Genomic DNA, 22,057 nt, shown 5'->3' on the forward strand with positions numbered 1-22,057 from the left:
CATCCAGTTATTGTTTCATAAAACATGAATGCGATTTACTTATTTGATTTATAGAGAACTTATTCTTGTATGTTTATTAAGGGTGCACACTTAGTTTGCATGCAGGGATTTGATACTAGAATATAAGGGAATTTCACCTAATCGTTATGAACTTATATTTACAAGTAGTATAGGTCACTAGTCATAATTATGTTAAATAAATTCCTGGCAGGAGTATCATGCAGTTCATAGTTACAAATGCCTTGTCAATGCTTATGATTTTCACAGAACTTAATGATTGTCGATATGTATCTCTATCATGCTATTCATATAGGGAACTTGATAAGAATAATTTGATTGCGTCGCTGAGTCCAAATCAATGAAATTAGGAAAATATAAGAGTTAATTTGTCACATCCTGGCCCGGGCACCCACCACATCTCGAGCTTGACTCCACCGTAGCACGATATTGTCTGCTTTGGGCCCCAACCACGCCCTCACGATTTTGTTTTTGGGAACTCACATGAGAACTTTCCAGTGGGTTACCCATCCTGGGAAAGCTCTCGCCCTAACTCGCTTAACTTCGAAGTTCCGATGGAACTCGAAGCCAATGAGCTCCCAAAAGGCCTCATGCCAAGTAGAGATAGGAATATAAATATAAGGCTTACAGGATCCATTCCCATGGGCAATGTGGGATGTTACAATCCAACCCCCTTAGGGGCCCGACGTCCTCGTCGGCACACTTCCGGCTAGGGATTAGCTCTGATACCAATTTGTCACATCCCGTCTCGGGCCTCCACCACATCCCGAGCTCGACTCCACCGTAGCAAGATATTGTCCACTTTGGGCCCCAACTACACCCTCACGGTTTTGTTTCTGGGAACTCACACAAGAACTTCCCAATTGGTCATCCTTCCTGGGAATGCTCTCGCCCAAACTCGCTTAACTTCGGAGTTCCGATGGAAACCAAAGCCAATGAGCTCCCAAAAGGCCTCGTGCTAGGTAAAGATGGGAATATACATATAAGGCTTACAGGATCCACTCTCATGGGCGATGTGGGATGTTACATAATTAGTGTTGTTCACGATTAATTTGGGGCGTTGTCATGCATGGTTTATAGGAATAATAATTGGAAATCGATTTGTATGCATATGGTTCATGTGTGGAGAATAATCCTCTAGCTAGCCTTTCACCCAATTTTTGTCCAAATTCACTTTGTTTCTATAATTTAGTTGTTTCAGTGTAAAATTTGTCCAAAAACCTCCCCCATCATTGTTTTGTTGTTAGTTTAACTTAGTTTTCAGTTTTATAAGTTCAGTTTGTGTTGATTAGCATCCCTTCTAATCCCCAACTTAGAACGATCCCTTCTTACTTATACTACAATTGTCTAAAAAGGGTTTAATTTGTGTGTTAGTGTCTACCACATCAATTAGCTTGTGGTTCTAATACTCGACGATGCTTGTCTTATAGTCGAGTCTCCCATAGACTTGATCCATACTTTTCAGCAACATCTCCGAGTCCACAGAGCTAAACGATGACGTGTTGGATTTTCCTTTGGCGACCCCAGAAGTGGCGGAGGTTCCATGTTGTACTACCTATGAAACTCCGCGTTGAAGCCCTTAGTTTCATGTGAGAACTTGGACATGATTGTGTTCTCAATTGTTTTGGCTATCTGAGAAGTATAATTTTTTAGGAAGGTTAAGGTTATTGTAACTATGTGTGAAAAGCCAATTTATACACACAAGTCTACCATGATAAGGATGAAATCAGTTGGGTAAAACAGGGAATGTGTTAAAGGTGTTTATGTGGTGAGGATGTGATGCATGTGACCTTCAAAAGTTGTAAAAATCCCCACCACTACTTTTTGTCCCCCAACTTGAAAGATGCTTCTAAATGTTGTTACTTCATTTCCAATATAGAGGTTAGTGTGCTATCAAATCTCACGCCCATGGTCCAAGCATATCTAACTATTTTGTAATGGTGGGGACTATACATTCTTAGTTTCAACAAGACATGGGTTCAAAACTTGGAGGTTTTTACATCTTTCTCTTTTTCTTTTTTTTTCTTTCTAAACCCATTGTTATGGTTTTAACTCATCATCTAAAGGACCTTTTGAAACCTAGAATCCAACACCTTATATATACTAAGAACAATATACAAGCAAAGGCAAATCATATGGAGATGACAAATGTGCATATCGTGTACAATTTCTTTCATATTGAACTAAGACTTGTAATTCATAAACATTTTAAGATAAACACCCATTCCAGATCAAATTCACAAAAATTTGCAAGTTCACAACAAAATTAACAAGTATTGAGCATTCTATAACAAACCCACAAATCCAAATCAACAAACACAACTCCAAGAATCTTCAATACCCTAAACAAAAATTAAAATGCAAAACTCTTAAGATTGAAACCCAGAAATCTAAAATAACAAAACTCATAAACAAATAAAGATTTCCATAACACATTTCGAGCCATCTCTTCCCCAACCCTCTTTTGTTTGATTTCCCATCTCTACAAATCCAAAAAGCCTAATTGAACAAAAAAGTAATTAGTTGCAAAAATGGAGACAATGACCGAGTTAAAGAGAGAAAGAGAGAGACGAGCTTGATGGCAGTGGAAATATGGCTGCCAAAGCTTCATTGGCTGGAAAGAATGGAACTTTCGGCCAAAACGCAAAATTTGGTACAAAAATCATATCTTTAAGGATGAAATATTGATGCAAATGAGAAACCCTCACTTCAAAGGTTCACTCTTGACTTCCCTCTCTTGGAAATTTGAGCTCAGAGATCTGAGCTCAACCTAGAAACCCAAAGCTCACAAAGCTTTCTTGACATCCTCTCTTCCAAATGACAAAAATGATGAAATGAGCTAAGGGTTTTAAGTATTTATATGTGAGCATTTTAGTAATTTCAGTTTTGTGCATGGTGTGCATGGTGGTTTGTCCTATTTATGTCCCAAGATTAAGAAAATGTCTCATTTTGGGGTATTTCCCTTTTTATTTTTTTACCAAACACTGTTTCATTTTGAAGTTAAGCAATAAACAAGCGTTTGGTAAAAGTAAAATATCCTACTTATTTTAAAAGCAGTAAAATATCTAGACAACAACTTTTTTAAAAAGCATCCCGTAATAAATATTTTTAATCGTTGTAATACCTTCATTAATTTTCTGAAAATGACATATTTACCCTTCCTCACATTTTACCTCTTAGAGAATAAAGTGACTGCTACCACTTCCAACCACCATTGTTGCCACCGCCACCACCATAACGACAACCTCCACTACTGTGACCACAACAATTGCCACTACCACCATTGTCACCGCCATTTACAACCACCACCACCACCATCATAACTGCAACCACCATCACTGTCACCACAACCACAACTACTACTATCACCATTGTGACCACCATCATTGCCGCCACCATAATCGTAACTACCACCATTGCCACCCTAACCACCACTACAAGCGCTACCACCGCCAATGCCACCATTGTTACCTCTTTACCTAACCACCACATCCCCCCATTAGCACCACCTCCGTATCTCCACCATTGCTACTTCTATCACCACCACTGCAACCACCACCACCATTGTCCCCGCCACTGCTGTAGTCACCTTCACTCCTACTACTATGTCCAATTTGTCATTGTATACAATTATATCACTTTTAATTAAAACTTACCAAAGCTTTTACACTGTTTTTCAAACTCACAACACTTTTAAATACAGTGAACCAAATGGTCATCTACTTTACTTTACAGTTGATCATTTTTAAAGCAAAGTAGAAGCAATTTTTTAAAAAAGCACAGCAATCCCAAACTGGCCCTTAAACTAACTGTAGTGACTAATTTGAAAAGGCTAGGCTTTGCCTTATGTAAGGCCTATATTTTTTTATACAACAATATTTTTATATAAAGGGGTGGAGAAATAAATTGGTTTTGAACTAGTCATCAATGAGATTCAAATATAAAACCTCCCACTTACAAGTGAAGAGTGATACTAATTATTCTTCTTAAAATAACACGTAGTTTGGCCAACTTAGATTAAAGTTAAATATCTCAATTGCAATCTCAATTTGGTTAAAAAAAAACAAGCCCAGAATGCTTCTTGGCTCCTTGTCTTCTTAGATTTGGATGGAAGAATAGACTCTCCAAAAACTAGAACAGTTGGACGCCTCTAAGTTTCGACACCGGATGATGGAAGGAAGAAGATAAGTGATACGGGTGGAAGGAAATGCTAGCTTCCTTCTCCCATATGGCCAGCCTCTCTAGAGAGAAAGGGAGAGCTTGTGTTCTCTCATCTTTCCTCAAAGAAACCCTAAACAGGCTAATGCTCTAACGTTGTTTTTATACTTGTTTCCAAGTTAGTGGCAAATTTGTAATAAGTCCACCATCACACACCTCTAGGATGGATGGTTTTGAGATTGATTTTGGGTTTATTCCCATTTAATTTTAGTTGTCATAAAACTTAAATTCAATGGGTAAGGTGAACCAAATCCCATTTGGGTGTAAGAACCCGAAACTAACTTAAAGCTCAATACGAACGTATTATTAATTAACATATTAAATTAATCTATGCCATATACAATTAATCTATTTAATTATCATAACTCATCTTAATTAAATCCTTCAATCATTACCTTACACGGTGTACAATCCATTAGATTCCTTTTAGCGAGGTAGTGTGCTATTAGAACTCTTACTAATCAATTGTGAATTGAAACTTACTTTCAATTCTCCCTTTAGTGATTATTCATTGTTAGGGCTTCCACAAGTCATGAGTGACACTTAGCAGTATGTCATGGCTACCCAAGCTAATTAGAAGATGTTGGAGAGCTTATTCAGTTTGGAATTACATTGCGACACAACCATTTTCTAAATCAATACTCTTGATCACATTGTTTGGATGATAGTTAATTCATGTGTACTATCAAATGTGATTCTCTTATCTATATGTTTAGCTTGGATGTGATTTGAATAACTTCCTAAATCTTATTCACACTTTCGCTAGAGATTCTTAATCTTATCATAGAGTAGTCTCCCTCAACAATTTGAAGGTTAACCCCAAATATGTCATGGACATCCTTATATGGAATGCCTATAAGACAATCAAAGACTAAGGACCTAACCATAAGATAACTATGATGTCTCAGGTCAAAAGACTACTATACATTATCCCAACTATGAGTTCTCATGTGACATGAGTATGAGAACTCCTTCCTGATCGCATTCAGTGGATTCATTCTCTATTGAGCACCTACGTACTTATCTTGATGTCATTCACACCAATGACTCGAGATCAGTCACTCTCAAGGAGAAAAACCATAGTATGTACGAATATATCTGGATTGTCAATGCCTAATTGTCAATCCTATGATCAGAACATTTAGGACATGTGTATGAAAAAGAAAGGTCTCATGAATCTTTCTTTAGATCGCATTCTCTTAATTACATATTCATTGATCGTTTAAGCATATAATATTTAATCAGATGACTTTAAACAATAACATTTGCCCTTAGATTAAACTAGATTATGTAGGACCATGATTTTCTAGGGCTAGAGTAAGGCTGATCCGTATGCTACTACTTTGGTCATGGACTCACCAGCTCCGGGCCAAGCTGTATCAGATGGAGCAAGGTGCCACCATCACTCTACTCCGTAACAAGTGATCTCATCTGGATAAAGACACAATCAGATCCTATAAGTCTTGGAGTTTTTACAATCTAGGAATTGGCGTCCGGCCGCAAGTAATCATAACTCCTAAGAGGATTCAATATCTACTTCTAGATATACTTTAGGATTCTCCCAGCTTAGAATGAGGCTCTATCCTAAAACGGCTTGTCTCCCCATGATATAAATACACGCACCTAGGGTTCATCTATAGCAATGCAATCTAAACACTTCAATTCTCTTACACACTGCTTGAGTCTAAAAATCATCACTAACTTGACTATCGGAGAGTCTTTGGCCAGCACACACACACACCCCCTCCCCCCCAGATGGCTCTAGGCTTGCTCATGGTTGTTTTTATTGTTTTACAAGTTGCTTGGATTTATGTTCAATCGCAACCCACGAAGGTGCGCAAATTTGGTTCCAACAAAGGTGATTTAAATTCTACACCCTCAAATTAAGGTAGGATGTGAATTTCGTGAATTTCGGATGAGTTTATGTGACTAACTAGTTTCTGGAAAGTGTCAGGCCAGAATACCCAACATCCGGCAAGCCAGACGATAGCAAATGATGACCAGCACAAGGAGGTAGACGGTGATTATTCCATTATGTTGATGAAATATTCTTTGACAGCATTAGCATGTTTCATGAACTCAAAGTATATTACATTACCTGAAAAAAAAAATTTATAACAATATAATATTATGTCTAATCAATCAAATATTTCGTTGATGATGGAATATTCCATTTTATCGCGTGACTTCCGGCCTGTGCGTGGTCGGCATGTGGAGGCTTTTGGTCGGCATGTGATGGCGTGTGGTGGCACTTAAGCCCAACTTTAAACACTTTCAACCCATGTTTTGAGCAAACAAAGGGAACTTCGAGTATTTTCCTTAGTATTTATGAATTATGAATAGTTGAATGATTAGTATAGTGGTTTTTCATATAGGAGAGACTTATCTTGAGGATTACAAGCATGGCAAGGCGGCTACGATCCGAATGCATATCAGGGAGTGAGCTTTGTTTTTAAGGATATATTATTTATAGCTTGTGGCATTGCTTTGATAAAATGTTTTTAAGTCAGCCATACTTTTACTTGTGGTTATAAGTATTATTTTATGATGTTGAGATTTATGAAATTATGATGCCAATAATCATATACATTTTATCTGCTCATCATACACTCTTATACTGGTTTAGTAATTGTCAGGGCCAGGACAATCTTAACATGTATGTTCACATTGCACCATTACACTCACCTTGGATCCTAGCTTGTGTCGGTTGCACTTTGCATCTAGAACTTTTATGTGATGCGCTTAATTGCAGCGTCGCGTGTATGTACTACCAAAGCGTAGAATATTGCACTGATCTTGTTCATGTAGCTACTTTTTGTATGGATTTGTGTGTCTGTATAATCGTGCTAAGCATAGTATATATTGTTAATGAGATCTTTGTGGTTACCTATATTCCTTGAAGCAAATGATTTATATTGATACTTGGTTTTCATACTATAGAAACTATTTGTGTTTTACAGTGAGGGGTTAGTATATTATGAAAAGAAAAGGTTTTATTTAACCTTATTTTTGGTCACTCGTATTTTTAGTTATGCGCCCCTCAAAGACTTAGTAGCTGGTTTTCTGACAAGCGAGGGATCTTTGATGGTTCTGACATTTTAGCAAATGTAGGAAGTTTAATTCATGTAGTTTGTTTAATCTCCATCCTGCCCAGGTTGAAAATATTCTTACTTTTACTGCAACTTTAGTTGTACTTGCATTTGTAATACGTTCATTCTGCATTGCATACTCTCACTCTTAGAATAAATTAGTTCTAGGCTTTGATTTTCATTTACTCGTACTTTTCACACATCATTCTCATGTTACGGCTTCATCACCTCTTTGAGTCGATATTACTTTCCAGTAATGATGGTTGTGAGGAGAATAAAGATAGATGTTAAAAACTTCATTATGGATTAGGTTTTAGACTTTGATGTTTTTATGTATGCTAATTTTGAGTTTGTTTGAATAATTGATATAGTAAGATAAGAAGCGGAATAGTTTAATTATTTAAATATTTAAATATGTTTTTATTTATTAAATGCTTGCTACTCTCGAATCGAAATTTTTTGAGATTTCACGAATCACCAAACTCCCTGCATACCCACTCCGGCTCCCGCATCCGTGCTTCATAGGTGGTAAGTATAGCATTTTTAGTGTGTAGTTTTAACTAGTGTTTGGTACCTGCGTGATGTTGTGGGTTTTAACCATATAAAACATGTCAAAAAAAATTTAAGTAAATATACGAAAGACAATACTATTTACATACATGTGATTCTCATCTCATTTGCCCATTGGCAGAACACAAACTGGAAATGTAAAGCCAAAATATGAATTGTACATGAAATTGTGTTCAATCCAAAATAGACTCTTGAGTAAATTTATTATATATCTTTTAGATAAGTGCCTATTTATACTTGAAAAACTTATATTTATATTAGGAATTTGAGTTTATTATTTAATTAACTTTAGTATTTAACATCTAACATACAAAAATTCAAAATTTTTGCTTTGGCATCTTAAAAAATTTGTTTTAGAATCTAAACTTTTTTAGGTTGAAAGGTTCCTAAATAAAATTATCGCACAATCAAATTACTTCATAAATAAATATATATAGTCTCAGATAGAGCCCAAAATAAATAGTATCTCTTGGGAGAGATTTTTTTATAAAGCTCCAAAGATTCCTCGGAGCTCTAAAATGGGCTATATCCACCACTTTTCCAACCCCATATAGAGCCCATCACTGAGGATGCTCACGATCTAAGAATTGGCGTGAGCCACAATTAATCACACTCCTAAGCACATCTCCAATGGAGTCCCTATATAGGGACAACCACCGTATAAAATAGGTATAAAATAAATATAGGGACAAAATAAATCTCCAATGGGTCGGAATGTCACATCCCGGCCCAGGCCCCCACTACATCCCGGGCTCGCCTTTACTGTAGCATGATATTGTCCGCTTTGGACCCTGACCACACCCTCACAGTTTTGTTTCTGGGAACTCATACGAGAACTTCCCAGTGGGTCACCCAGCTGGGATTGCTCTCGCCCGAACTCGCTTAACTTTGGAGTTCCGATGAACTCCGAAGCCAATGAACTCCCAAAAGGCCTTGTACTAGGTAGAGATGGGAATATACATATAAGCCTTAGAGGATTCACTCCCCTGGGCGTTATGGGACGTCACACGTAAAGTGAGTTCCTATACAGGATACATAGTGTATGTACCCACATATAGAAATTGTACCTTGAGTGGAAAATGGACCCATAACTTTGATTGTTGCTAAGGTTGGGTTCGGTACAGTTACCATACGAAAACCCTCGTACCAATTACTGTATCAAACTTTCGATTTGGCAAAATCTATTACCATTACCGTACCAAACTTTCGGTATACCAAAGTTCAGTATTGCCAAATAGTTCAGTTGGTATGATATGTAATAGTAATTGCCACTTTGTTTTGGGACAAAATCTGCTTTTGTTTTTTTAACCCAATTCAAGGGAAAAACTTTTTTTTTTGGGGTACTTTTATCTCATACGTTGTAGTGTAAATTCATCTATTATTTATCATTCATAATTCACACACACAATAATTCAAATGATGCATCAAGATTTATGATCAAAATTAAGCTTACAATCCACATAGAAGTTATGAGCCAAAACAAATAGAAGTTAACAATCCAAATAGAAGTTAAAGTTTCAAATCAAATGATAATTGCAACTAAACTTCAAAAAGTAAAATTCATTGATCAATTCTTCAAGCTTGCGATGTCAAAGCTTTTGAAGGACGCATTGAACTTGAAGAAGATTGAGCTTGTGTCAAACCTACATTACAAACTTAAAAAACATATTAGTAGCAAGAAGAATTAAAGTTGAAAACCATTTCATAACAAATTTACTAAAATGTTTAAAACGTATCGTACTTGTTTTTACTTCTTCCATTTCCTTGTAAAATTGAAGCATGTCTTTCATTGGTTCCATATAGAAGTTTACTTCATCCGTCCTAAGCTAATCATTAATACACATTAGTGCCTCAACCGTTTTAGAAGCAAGGATGCCCTAAAATGGTCCACAAACCCTCCTCCCTAGGCTAAATGCATTTTCACTAGCAATGGTAAAAGTGGGGATTGCAAAGATATCATTGGCCATTTGTGAAAGAATTGGGAACTTTTTTGTGTTTGATTTCCACCAACTCAAGAGATCGAAGTCACTAACAACAATGCTAATATAAGTAGGGTTTTATTTTCAAATTATTGGAATGTTATAAATACATATATTATATTATATTTTCGGTACGGTGCAGTAGTATCGCGGTAATGGTATCTATTACTAATACCATATCATGGAATTTCAGTATAGTGCAATATTCTATCATTAATGATTGGTAGAAAAAAATTTGGCACAAAATCGGCATAGCACGGTTGGTAATTTGGTCGGCACAATAGTTTGGCAAAAAAATCCACCCCTAATTGCTACTGTGCAGCTGGAGTTCACTTCCCTTCAACGCTCGACTGATGCTGAACTCGCCAGACGGCTGCTGATGAAGCTGCGGGCACGGGTCCCAGCGCGCAGGCCTCTAGTTATTATTATTATTTTTTAATTTCTAAATCAAAGGCAGTATTTGAGTTTGTTGGATATAAAGTTTGTTACTGTTGAGCATTAACGGTTCTAATTTGTTACCGTTGCAATTACATATTGTACACTAACCTCGATTTCCACGAAGCAATCAATGAAATATTACCTCATTATTCAAGAAGCAATTAAAGAAAAATTGTGCAATTTCCACAAGCAAGCATATATGTGACAACCCGTTCCAAATTTTACGTTTTTATTTTATTTAAAAAGCGTGAATTTACGAAATTGCCCTAGAGGCAAGGACTTTGACTTCTGTTAACCATCGTCTAGAGAGACGTATGACTTATTCTTTTAGCATATTCTCGTAATACTCGTGGATGTGAACGCATAGGCGAAAGCCGTTTGCGAGTCCGGATTATAACGGTATAGTTACGGACGTTCGAAATTGGTTATTCAAGGTTTAGTGTTGATTAAATTAAATCCCCAATCAGAAATTGGTTATTTAAGGTGAAGCCCAATTAGAAAAAGGAAAGAAAAGAAAAAAAATAAAAAAATTCCCAGCTTTCCCGTGGGTTTTTCCCACTCGCGACCACCCACTTTCCAAGGCCGATTCCGGCCAACTCCAGTGGAGTTTTTCGATGCCACCACCACCATCTTGAAGCTCTCATTCCCCTCTACAAAACCCACCCAAGAACCACCTTGATTAACCATGGTATGAGGCGGTTTGAGGCCACGAAAGTTGACGAAAATCAATGGTGCTCCGGCCACCCTTCTCGATTTTCCGGCAAATCGGCAAAGCAATGGCCGATGCCACCACTTGGGCTTTGTAGCCCATCATCCCAGGAGCAAAACCCAACCAACCTTGACCCCGTTGGACCACCGTAGACGATGAATCGATGTCGGGAAGTTTTAGGCACCCGCCGGCTTCGTGGGCAAAATTGACCATCTTCCGTCCACTTTTGGACTTCGTGGAAGGTATGAAAGTTGCTCCACTCACTGAGATCTTCATTTCTGTGAAGTTTGAGAATTTTTGGAAATAATTGAATTTTCCGGCGAGTCGGGGCGGCCGACCGCCACCTGCGGCGGCGCGTGGCCAGTGGGCCGCCAATGCTATTTTTAGGCTATGTCAAATGTCTTGAATTCAGTTTTGTCATTTGAATGACGTAGGTTGATAGTTGGAACCTAAATTCGTTACGATACGTTACTTGATAAAATGTGAATCAATGATCTGACCGTTGGATCGTCATCAAAATTGGATACATTATAATACGTAATATTTAAAGATTATAGGAATTTACGGATCGGGAATCCGACTTACGGATCTTCCTGAATTGGATTTGTAAGTTAGTAAAATAAATGTTCACGGCCATTTGTTTTAGGCAATTGGCGGAGATCTGACCGTTGGATCGTAATGAAATTTTAATATGTTATTCTAGAAACATATTGTGGATCGTTGGGAGTTGCGGATTGGAAATCTGATATGCGGATCTTCCGGGTCAAGTTATACAGGGGTGTAAACCCTACCGTCGATCTTTGATCGACGGTTGACTTGTGGTCAATGGGTATCAAACTATTTTAGAATGTCGTTGAGGTTGTGTTTTATGTGAATTACATATTCTACGGATAAGAGTTCTGAGATGTGATTTGATAATTGGTCACAGGGACCAATCATTCAGGACGCCTCGATGCGTGCGCTAGAGAATCATAGCGTGGACTCCAGGTGAGTGCATCTTTTCCTTTTTATCGTGCATATTATTGAGAGTTCTATCGACACTTTTAAATTGATTAGGCATATTACTTTCATACATATTTATTGTGAATGCTTGAAGTACTATATGAACTACAAATGGCTTGATCCCTGTCTAGGGTACGTAGGCAGTCTAACGAGACGTTAGATGCAACCATAAAATATTTGAGACAAAAGCCTTGCTTGGGAAATTGAGTAATGTGAAGGAAATTTGTAAAGGCAAGTTTTAGTTTTGTGAATTAGTTAGTTAAATTAGAGTTAATTGGGTTGTCATGGATAATTATCCCTGAAAATAAGTAGTTTGGGAGTAGGGCGTTACTGATTGTACACTTCACACCATATTGTTTATAATTGAAAATGCTACGACATGGTTAAGTAGTAGATTGCATCATGATATATCCATATGTATATTACTTGCATATAATTATTGGGAATGCTTTCAAGTGCAAAGGTGAACTCAGGACACCCAGGTAAGTTCAGGTGAGTTTATGGTAATAGTTGAATCGATTGCATTATAGCATGACTACAGTTATGAGTTAGGCAACTTCGATACTGTCGTACTGGTTGCCATGAGTTGCACATGTTATATTGAGATGCATTGAGAGCTCATAAACCTGCACCCCGGTGTTAGTGCTCCCGCCCGTGGCCAGGGCACAGTCCTTCACGTGATGTTCACCTCCCGCACCTTACGCTCACCTTGGATTCAAGGTAGGTGCACAGTCCTGTCGTATAGACCACTTTAGGTGGTTCCGACTCGTAGGTGACCCGCGATTATTCGCCCAGTCTTCACGTGATCGTAGCACTTGAGCGTATTTATTTACACCCAGTCCTGTCGTACAGACCACTATAGGTGGTTCCGACTCGTGTGCAGGTATACTTATTGAGCTATTGGCTAGCCAGGACTGATGAGATATGGATAAGTCGTACAGGTCACTATAGGTGACTCCGACTTATATGCTAGCCATGATTGATGAGATATGGATAAGTCGTACAGGTCACTATAGGTGACTCCGACTTATATGCTAGCCATGATTGATGAGATATGGATAAGATGTACAAGTCATTTTAGATGACTCTGACTGATATATCACTTTGTATTGATTTAGTTCATTTGGCCTACTTATTAATGTATGGTGGAGTTGATGGCAAACCGTGGTTTTGGTCATTTCTGAGTATGGTTTGGATATATGTATATATGTTGTACTGTCTTATGGAAAACGATACGGGTTTTACATTTAGGGGCATTACTTTTTTAGAGGTAGTAACTTTGGGAAGCTTGGTTTTATTGCTTACTCACACCTTCTGTTTGGTGCCCTCCAGGTTTTAACTGCTGAGTTTGTATCGACAAGAATCTGTGGCGAATCTTAGTATTGATGGATATTTTTGAGGGTATGATTCTTACCCACACTACTGTACCTTACTTATGCTCTGACATCGCGTGTGAAATGGGTTCGCTCCCACTCGTAGCGCACTCTGGTATTTAGACACTTTTAGATTCAAATTCATTCACTTTTTATACACTATCACATTTTATGGTTTCGTCACCTTCCAGGTGTCGGCCAGCACAGCTCGGTTCAGGGTCCAAGTGGACTTTCTGGGTTGGGGTGTGTCAATATATGAATAATAACAGAATGTTTGAAGAAAAAAAAAAACAAACGAATACTTATGTAGCTAAACAAATGAGAAGCTGTTGTATGAAGGTAGTGAAGTAACTAAAACAAATAAGTGAATTCAGATAATGTTTTGAGAAAAAGATAGTTGAAGATGATGTTGGCTGGTACTTTATATACGAATCCAGTTTTAAAGGCGTTGATTACTTATTAAAAAAAATAAAAATAAAAGATTTGGTGTTAGAATTTCAATTTTTTTTTTTTAAATGCTCACAAAAACATTTTACAGGAACGTTATGTTAAATTAATTCAGAAAAGATTAACATAAACAAAAATGTGCACCTAATAAAATTATCACATAAAATTATAAAAACTTGAAATTTAGGGATCTATTATAAGGACTCTCCTATTGGAGGCAATATTCCTTTAGGAATACAAAGATTCTTTTTAGGTTCTTAAATGAGTACTCAAAGGTGATGGTGGAGTCCCTAAATAGGTACTCCCATTGGAGATGCTCTAAGAGGATGCAATATCTACTTCCTAGATATCCTCTGAGATTCTCCCAGTTCATAAGGACTTTACTATCTGAAAAGGTCCTCTCCTCGACGGGTATAAATAGACCCATCTAGCGTTCATCTCTAGTAGTGCAATCTCTGCACACTTATTCTCGTGCCCATTGCGTGAGTCTTAATATTGCTTACTAATTTGACCGTTGGAAAGCCTTTAACTGGCACACCCCCTGGCTTACTCACGATTGTGTTCTCTTTTACATGTATGCGAGTTTGAGCATCTCCACCTTTTACAGCGGTGCACAAATTTGGTCAAACATAATTGTGAACAATAATTTGAGTAGAATATATAATTCGGTAATCGAAAATTTAGGTTCATGCTCAATGGAGAACGTTTCATGCAATTCGACTGAAAAAGAAAAATATCATCAATTAAGACTGTGTTTTAGAAGAACTTAGATTCCAATGATGGATCTTGTGAATTGGTTTGTAGTAGAAATATCCTTAGCACAGTGTCAGGAGCGTGTTGTGGCCTATTTTACTAAAGGGTGCATCAAATAGAGATAGAGAATGGCTTGAGGAATTATGTGTGTTGTTCCTCATGCCTTGTGCCTTTATTTATAGTAAACATGATGGGTTTCCTTGCCTCGAAAGTAATACAATCATAAAGGATAGGATCTTCTAGTTTCATAAATTTGATCTATTAGTGATTTACACAATTACACATGTGTCGTAATTAATATCAAGACACATACACTTATATATTAAAAAGGAAAAGCATACCAGTATAGCTAAAAATTAATTGAATTTATAGATAAGCATATACCACATATTAAGAAAGAAGAATAAATTGCATAACGAAAAATTTCAGGAATATTAAAAAACATATAAATTATAATTATGTTTTGAAAATTTCCCGATTCCTCTTATTTTAAAATTTTCAAGATTACTTGAATTTTGAAAATTCTGTATATTCCTCCAAAACAAATTGTAATCCGATCCAATCTAGTTTCGAAATTTTAAAACGGAAGTTGAAAACGAAATTTTTGAGATTACTCCAATTTTCAAAAGAGAAATTTTGTAACATCCCACATCATCCAGGGGAGTGGATCCTGTAAGCCTTATATGTATATTCACATCTCTGCCTAGCACGAAGCCTTTTGGGAGCTCACTAGATTTCGGTTCCGTAGGAACTCCGAAGTTAAGCGAGCTCGGGTAAGAGCAATCTCAGGATGGGTAACCCACTGGGAAGTTCTCATGTGAGTTTCTAGAAACAAAACCGTGAGGGTGTGGTTGGGGCCCAAAGCGCACAATATTGTGCTACGGTGGAGTCGAGCCCGGGATGTGGTGGGGGCCCGGGCCGGGATGTGACAATTTGGTATTGAAGACAATCCCTGGCCAGAGGTGTGCCGACGAGGACGTTGGGCCCTTAAGGGGGGTGGATTGTAACATCCCACATCGCCCAGGGGAGTGGATCCTGTAAGCCTTATATGTATATTCCCATCTCTACCTAGCATGAGGCCTTTTGGGAGCTCACTGGCTTCAGGTTCTGTAAGAACTCCAAAGTTCAGCGAGTTTGGGCGAGAGCAATCCCAGGATGGGTAACCCACTAGGAAGTTGCTCGTGAGTTCCCAGAAACAAAACTGTGAGGGCGTGGTCGGGGCTACGGAACCCTGAAGTTAAGTGAGTTTGGGCAAGAGCAATCCCAGGATGGGTGACCCACTGGGAAGTTGCTCGTGAGTTCCCAGAAACAAAACCGTGAAGGCGTGGTTGGGGCCTAGAGCGGACAATATCTTGCTACGGTGGAGTCAAGCCCAGAATGTGGTAGGGACCCGGGCCGGGATATGACAATTTGGTATCAGAGCCAATCCCTGGCCAGAGGTGTGCCAACGAGGACGTTAGGTCCCTAAGAGGGGGATTGTAACATCCCTAATGTGAAATATTCTAACACTCAAATTAGAACCTTATGATTGTAGTGATGTGAAATATTCTAACACTCAAATTAAAACCCTATGATTGTAGTATATGAAAGTAGGGATCTTTTTAGGGCGAGGATTAGAAAGGATGCTAATCTACTCTAAAATGACTTTAAAACACAAAACTAAACTTAAAAACACTTAACTAGACTTATATGACTCCAAACAAACTAAAAAGACTCAAAATAGCACAAAACAATCAAATAGACTCAAACTAAACTCCAAAGGGTGATTTGGACGAATTCTAACTGAACTTTGACTCAAAACACTTAAAAACATAAAGTTGGACATATTCTAACTAAAAGACAACCAAGTAAAGGGGGATTGGATTTTGGACGAAAGTGAAAACAAGCAGATTGTAAAGACTCTAAACAACTTGGACAAAATTGGGGGAAAATATAGGTGATAAGCTAGCTAGAGGGTCCTTCTCCACACATGACACACTTGCACACAAATTGATTTCCAGTTGCTTTTCCAATAAACCATGAACCTCAACACCCCAGATTAACCGTGAACAACACTAATTAACCCTCAGATTTCCTTAAGTCATTGAATTGGATGGAATACGCATCGGCAACCAAATTATTCTTAATAGTTCCCTACATGAACAGCGTAATAGAGATACAATCAAGGATCATTAAGCTTTGTGAAAATCATAAGCATGACAAGGCATTCGTAACTATGAAAAGCATGATACTCTTGCCAGGAATTTACTTAACATGATCGTGACTAGCAACCTCCACTACTTATAAATATAGGTTCATAACGATTAGGTGAAACTCCCTTATATTTTAGCATCAAATTCAAGCATGCAAACTAAGTAGGCCCTCTTAATCAACACACAAGAATAAGTTCTTAATCAAACAGTTAAGTAAATTGTATTCACGATTTATGAAATTACAACTGAAAGTAATCAATTCATATTGCAAATGTAATCATGGTTTCAAAGTCTCCTCTAGCTAAAACAAGTTTAGCTCCTCATGTTCGTGAAACAAAGATAATTAAACTTGAACATTAAAAACAAAGATACAATACACCTAGAAACACTCTAGGTGGCTCCTCCTTCCTTCCTTGCTGCGCACAATGAGGTTTGTGTGAACTTAGGCTCTTGAGGTGTGGTGGATGGTGTGGTATGAAATTATGGTAGAGTGTGGTTGAAAGTTTGAATGAATGAATGAGTGAATGGATGGTATGAATGGTGTGGCAAAAGCTTGAATTTATAGGCTAGGTTTTGCACAATTTATGAAGGAAAAGGATTGCACAATCCAATGGGAAAAGGACTAGGGTTTTGGACCTTCTAGAAATCTGAAAACTAAAGAGAATATGGAGAGGGTGCGGCACCTTTGTAGGAGGAAGATAGGGCTTCTAGAAAGGATGTTTTAGGGCATATTTTTGGACCTAAATGGACAAGGACTCATGGCATAGGAGTAGAAGAGGGATTACAACTCCTAAACCTCCAAGGAATGGCCTATATGCAGCACACAAAGGGATTAGGCTTCTAGAATCTGAATTATGTGTTTAAATGTATAACTAATCCCTTCTAAATAGCTAGAATTAAGGCACAAACTGATTTGGATAAGATAAGATAGGATAATGTTTGATTTAGGAAAGGTTAAGGTTGGTTAGGATAGGATAAGGTAAGGTTGGATAATGTTCCTTATTTCTTGCTCTTTCCTTATCTTCTTTATATTTGAACTTCTTTCTCCAGATTTGTAGCATTTCCTAGCCTCTCTTGACTTCAATTTCGTCCATCCACTTTGCTTCATAGTTAAGCTATCCAATCCATGCCCAAAACTGCTCCAAATAGCTCCAAAATGCACTTTCTTGCTCCTTTTGCCATTAAGACCTACAAACATACAAAAATAGCTTAAAAGACTATAATAAGTAGTAATTAACTAACTAAACGCAAGGAAACAACATAGCTAAGTAGCATAAATATGCTCCTATCAAATTCCCCCACACTTAGCTTTTGCTAGTCCTTGAGCAAAACAAAACAAAACAACAAAACATAACCTAAACCTTCCAACAATTGCCTCAGGGATTTCCAATGCAACATAACATATTAAAGATCACCACTCACATAAAGTTTAGTTATCTCTACCCTCAAGCACATACTTAATCATAGTTACCACTCACTAGCTCGCATTTAATCAATTTAAAACATGATTTTGAATGTAGTAACATGCCTTAGAGAATTCCCTCAATTCCTCACTGGATACACTCTCTATTTTCACACAGATTTGCTGACTACACTCCCTACACTAAGTATATGTGAAAAGATTGATGTAAACATGTAGACTAATACTCACATATGTATAATCAAAGAAGGCACTTTCTGGAATTATTAACATGTATATGATCTCATGAATGGAATGCCACTACTTAGACGCGAGAACCAGGGATACCATATGCTCAAACCAATTTTAAACTCCACATATTGAAACACATAACACTCATGATAGAAGTTAAAGGGTTGTAACGGGGCTAAGGTATTGGCTAACAAAGAAAGGTTAGGATAAACAAAAGTTCTTAAAGCAATAGTAAGCAAAGTAATGAAATAAACAATTAGAATTCACTATTGAATGCAGAAATCAACTCTAAACACGAAGGGAAGATTCACACATCAAATAGGGCCATATTCAAACTTTTGGACCCTTTCTTCAACAATCAACACTTGTGAGTTCATTCTCACTTATTTTCAACTCCTTTTCTTTATTTTCTTCAACCTTTTCTTCTTTTTTCTTTCTTTTTCACGTTTTTTTTTTCTTTTTTCTTTTTTTTTTCCGTGCCCTTTTCTTTTTCTTTGGCACATTAATCATACATCGTCCAAGATTTCCACGAAAATCTTTCCCCCACACTTGTTTTCTGCAATATTTAGATCAAAAGGAATTCCCTCTAAGTCATGCTTCACTATACTTTAAGAACAAGGGTATGGATAATCCTATTCTAGGCTAGGTAAGGATAGTGTGGCTCACAAAGAAAATAGGCTAAATAAGGCTCAAAGGGGTCAAACCTAGGGTAAGACTTTTTGGCTTTGGTTTAACTAAACAATTTCATCTTATTATTTGTTATGCTAATCAATTTTATGCTTTGAATGAAATGGGCATGAGTTCTAGTATTTGGAACTATAGTGATGAAAACGCATTCTAAGTAGCAACCAAGCAAAGAATAATGAGATCATGCAACGACTTTAGAAAACAAAAATTCAAGATTAATAACTCTCCAAATAAAGTTTAGGCTCAAGTCTCTTAGGGTTGTAGCGTTAGTTTGAGTTTCTTCCTTCAAGCATGTTACAAAAATTGATTTTTTTCCTTTGTGATTACATGTGAATTCATAAATAACAACTACAACTAAGTATAAACCTTTCTTTAATAGTCATGCAATTAAAAACCAAATCCTCATCATTGTATTGGAAGGTATCCTAAGACACAAACAAACATAAAAACAAAAACGACTCTAAAAACAACTCTTTTTGGGTTTTTAAAACACTCTTTTTCGATTTTTTTTTCAAATTTTTGGATTTTCTGTTTAAGACACATAAAAACACTTCAAAACACACTAAAAACACTTAAAAACAGTGAATAACAACTTTAGAAGTGATAGGTGATAAAATCCCAAGAAAATCATGCAAAAATAGCTTGTTTACCCCCCCCCCCCCAACACTTAAACCAAACATTGTCCTCAATGTTTTAAGCATAGACTTACAAACAAACAAACAAACAAATAACACAACTAACAAATATGACAATCATGGCAAAGTAAAAGGAATAAAGAGTAGGGTTTAGGAACGCAAATCTAGTTATGGAGTGTTGGAGATTCCTAGGTCTTTTTTATTTGCATGCATGGGTTGCCTCCCAAGAAGCGCTTGCTTTAACGTCTTCCAGGCGGATGAGACCTCCTTTTAGGCTTCATTAGAGCCCACGGCATGGAGGGTTGCACCATCCACGACATGTTCCTCAAAGTTCTCATAATATGGCTTAATGAATGGGAGGGGAAAGTGATCCTCCCTGATTGTGATGTTTTGGTTCCTAAAGTCCATGTAAATGCTCCCACCACCTTGGAATCGATTTGGAACCTGCACCAAAGAAGGTAACAACCTATTAGTTGAAATGGGAATTGGAATTGGGATTGGAGACTTACTAGGATGTTGTGACAATGCCCCTAGGGCAGCCACCATCTCGCCAAGTTTATCATTAGGCACGGCCAGATTGGGTGTTTTTAGGGTAGTGGCGTGTTCCTTGTGCTCCACTCCAATTCCTTCCTCGATGATGGTTCCAGATGCATTCTTCTTGATTGGTGTTGAACGTTCCTGCCCTATATTTTTAATTATACCAATGGCAAAACAAGAACAAACATCATTAGGATTCTCAATGGATTCAGAAACTTTAAAATTAATCATATCACCACCAAACTCCATAGTTAAGGCTCCCTTGGCCACGTTAATCTTGGTGTAGGCTATTTTCATGAAAGGTCGTCCAAGTAAGATTGGCGATGGTGGAGAGTGGGCTGAATCCTCCATGTCAAGCACATAGAAATCTGCAGGAAAAATCAAGTGGTCTACTTGCACCAAAACATCTTCCAAAACTCCTCTCAGGTATGCATTAGATCGATTAGCTAATTGAATTATAACACCATCATTTTTAAGTTCTCCTAGATTCATAGATGCATAAGCAGAGTATGGCATGACATTAATTGATGAACCTAAATCTAGCATAGCATGTTCAAACCTTGTATTACCAATTACACAAGGGATAGTGAAACTACCTGGATCTTTGCATTTAGGTGGCAGCTTTCTTTGCAACATTGCAGAGACATTCTCACTTACATGTACCACCTCTTTCTCCCGAATCCATTTCCTTGTTGTACAAATCTTCTTCAAAAACTTAGCGTACTTCAGGATTTGCTTTATAGCATCAAGGAGCGGGATATTGACGTGCACCTTCCTAAACGTTTCCGGAATGTCTTTTTCATCCTCCTCCATCTTAGATTGCATAAACCTGCTAGGAAAGGGCACATTTAGTGGAATAGAACTAGAAAATTTCGAATTTGGACTTACCTTGGTGGTTTGGGGCGGCTTAGGTGCACTAGGGGGCTACGGTAGGGTTTTGGCTTGCCTTGCCATGGCCTTTGCTCCCTGTTCTTCTTCTTGTAGCAACTTTTCCTCCTCATTAAGGCCTTGTTTGGATGGTTTTGGATGATTTCCAAGCTCCTTACCACTTCTCAACGTAATGGCCTTGGCGGTTTCAAAGCTTCCCTTTGGATTCACAATGGTTGACCTAGGAAGTTTGCCTTGTTCTCTAAACTGCCCAAGGAACTTTGAAATCTACCATATTTGCTTCTTCATGTCACTTATCTCCTTTTCTTGGTTCGCTATTCTATTATTTTGATTTTGTAATCCCTGGGATATAGAAGTTAGTAATTGAATAGTTTGATCATTATCAATTAGCGAACCTGAATTTTGTTGGGCAATTTGTGATTGAGGTTGAGATTGTGCAAATGGCCTTTGGTATATCCCAAGGGGTGGCTGTCGAATTCCTCCTTGTTGTTGAGGTTGTTGAGGCTCCCTCCACTTGAAATTTGGGTGATCTCTCTATCCCGGATTACATGTATTTGAATATGGATCATTCCTTGGTTGATATGGACTTTGGTACCCCACGACATAGGCACTCTCCCATCCTCCATTCTCTATCAATTGAGGACATTGATCATTGAGATGTTCTTGCATAGAGCACATTCCACATATGGTCGTACCTTGCATTTTAGATCCTTCAAAAACCTGAGACACAAGCATAGTAAGATTAGCTAATTGAGATTGAATTTCAGAAATTGCACTTACCTCATTCACTTGTTGTTGCCGTGGGGGGTCTCTTTGTCCAACTCCCTCATATTGTTGTGCATTCAAGGCTCGATTTTCAATTAGGACCTTG

This window comes from Pyrus communis, chromosome 16, assembly GCF_963583255.1.
Source record: "Pyrus communis chromosome 16, drPyrComm1.1, whole genome shotgun sequence".
Taxonomy (NCBI): Eukaryota; Viridiplantae; Streptophyta; class Magnoliopsida; order Rosales; family Rosaceae; genus Pyrus; species Pyrus communis.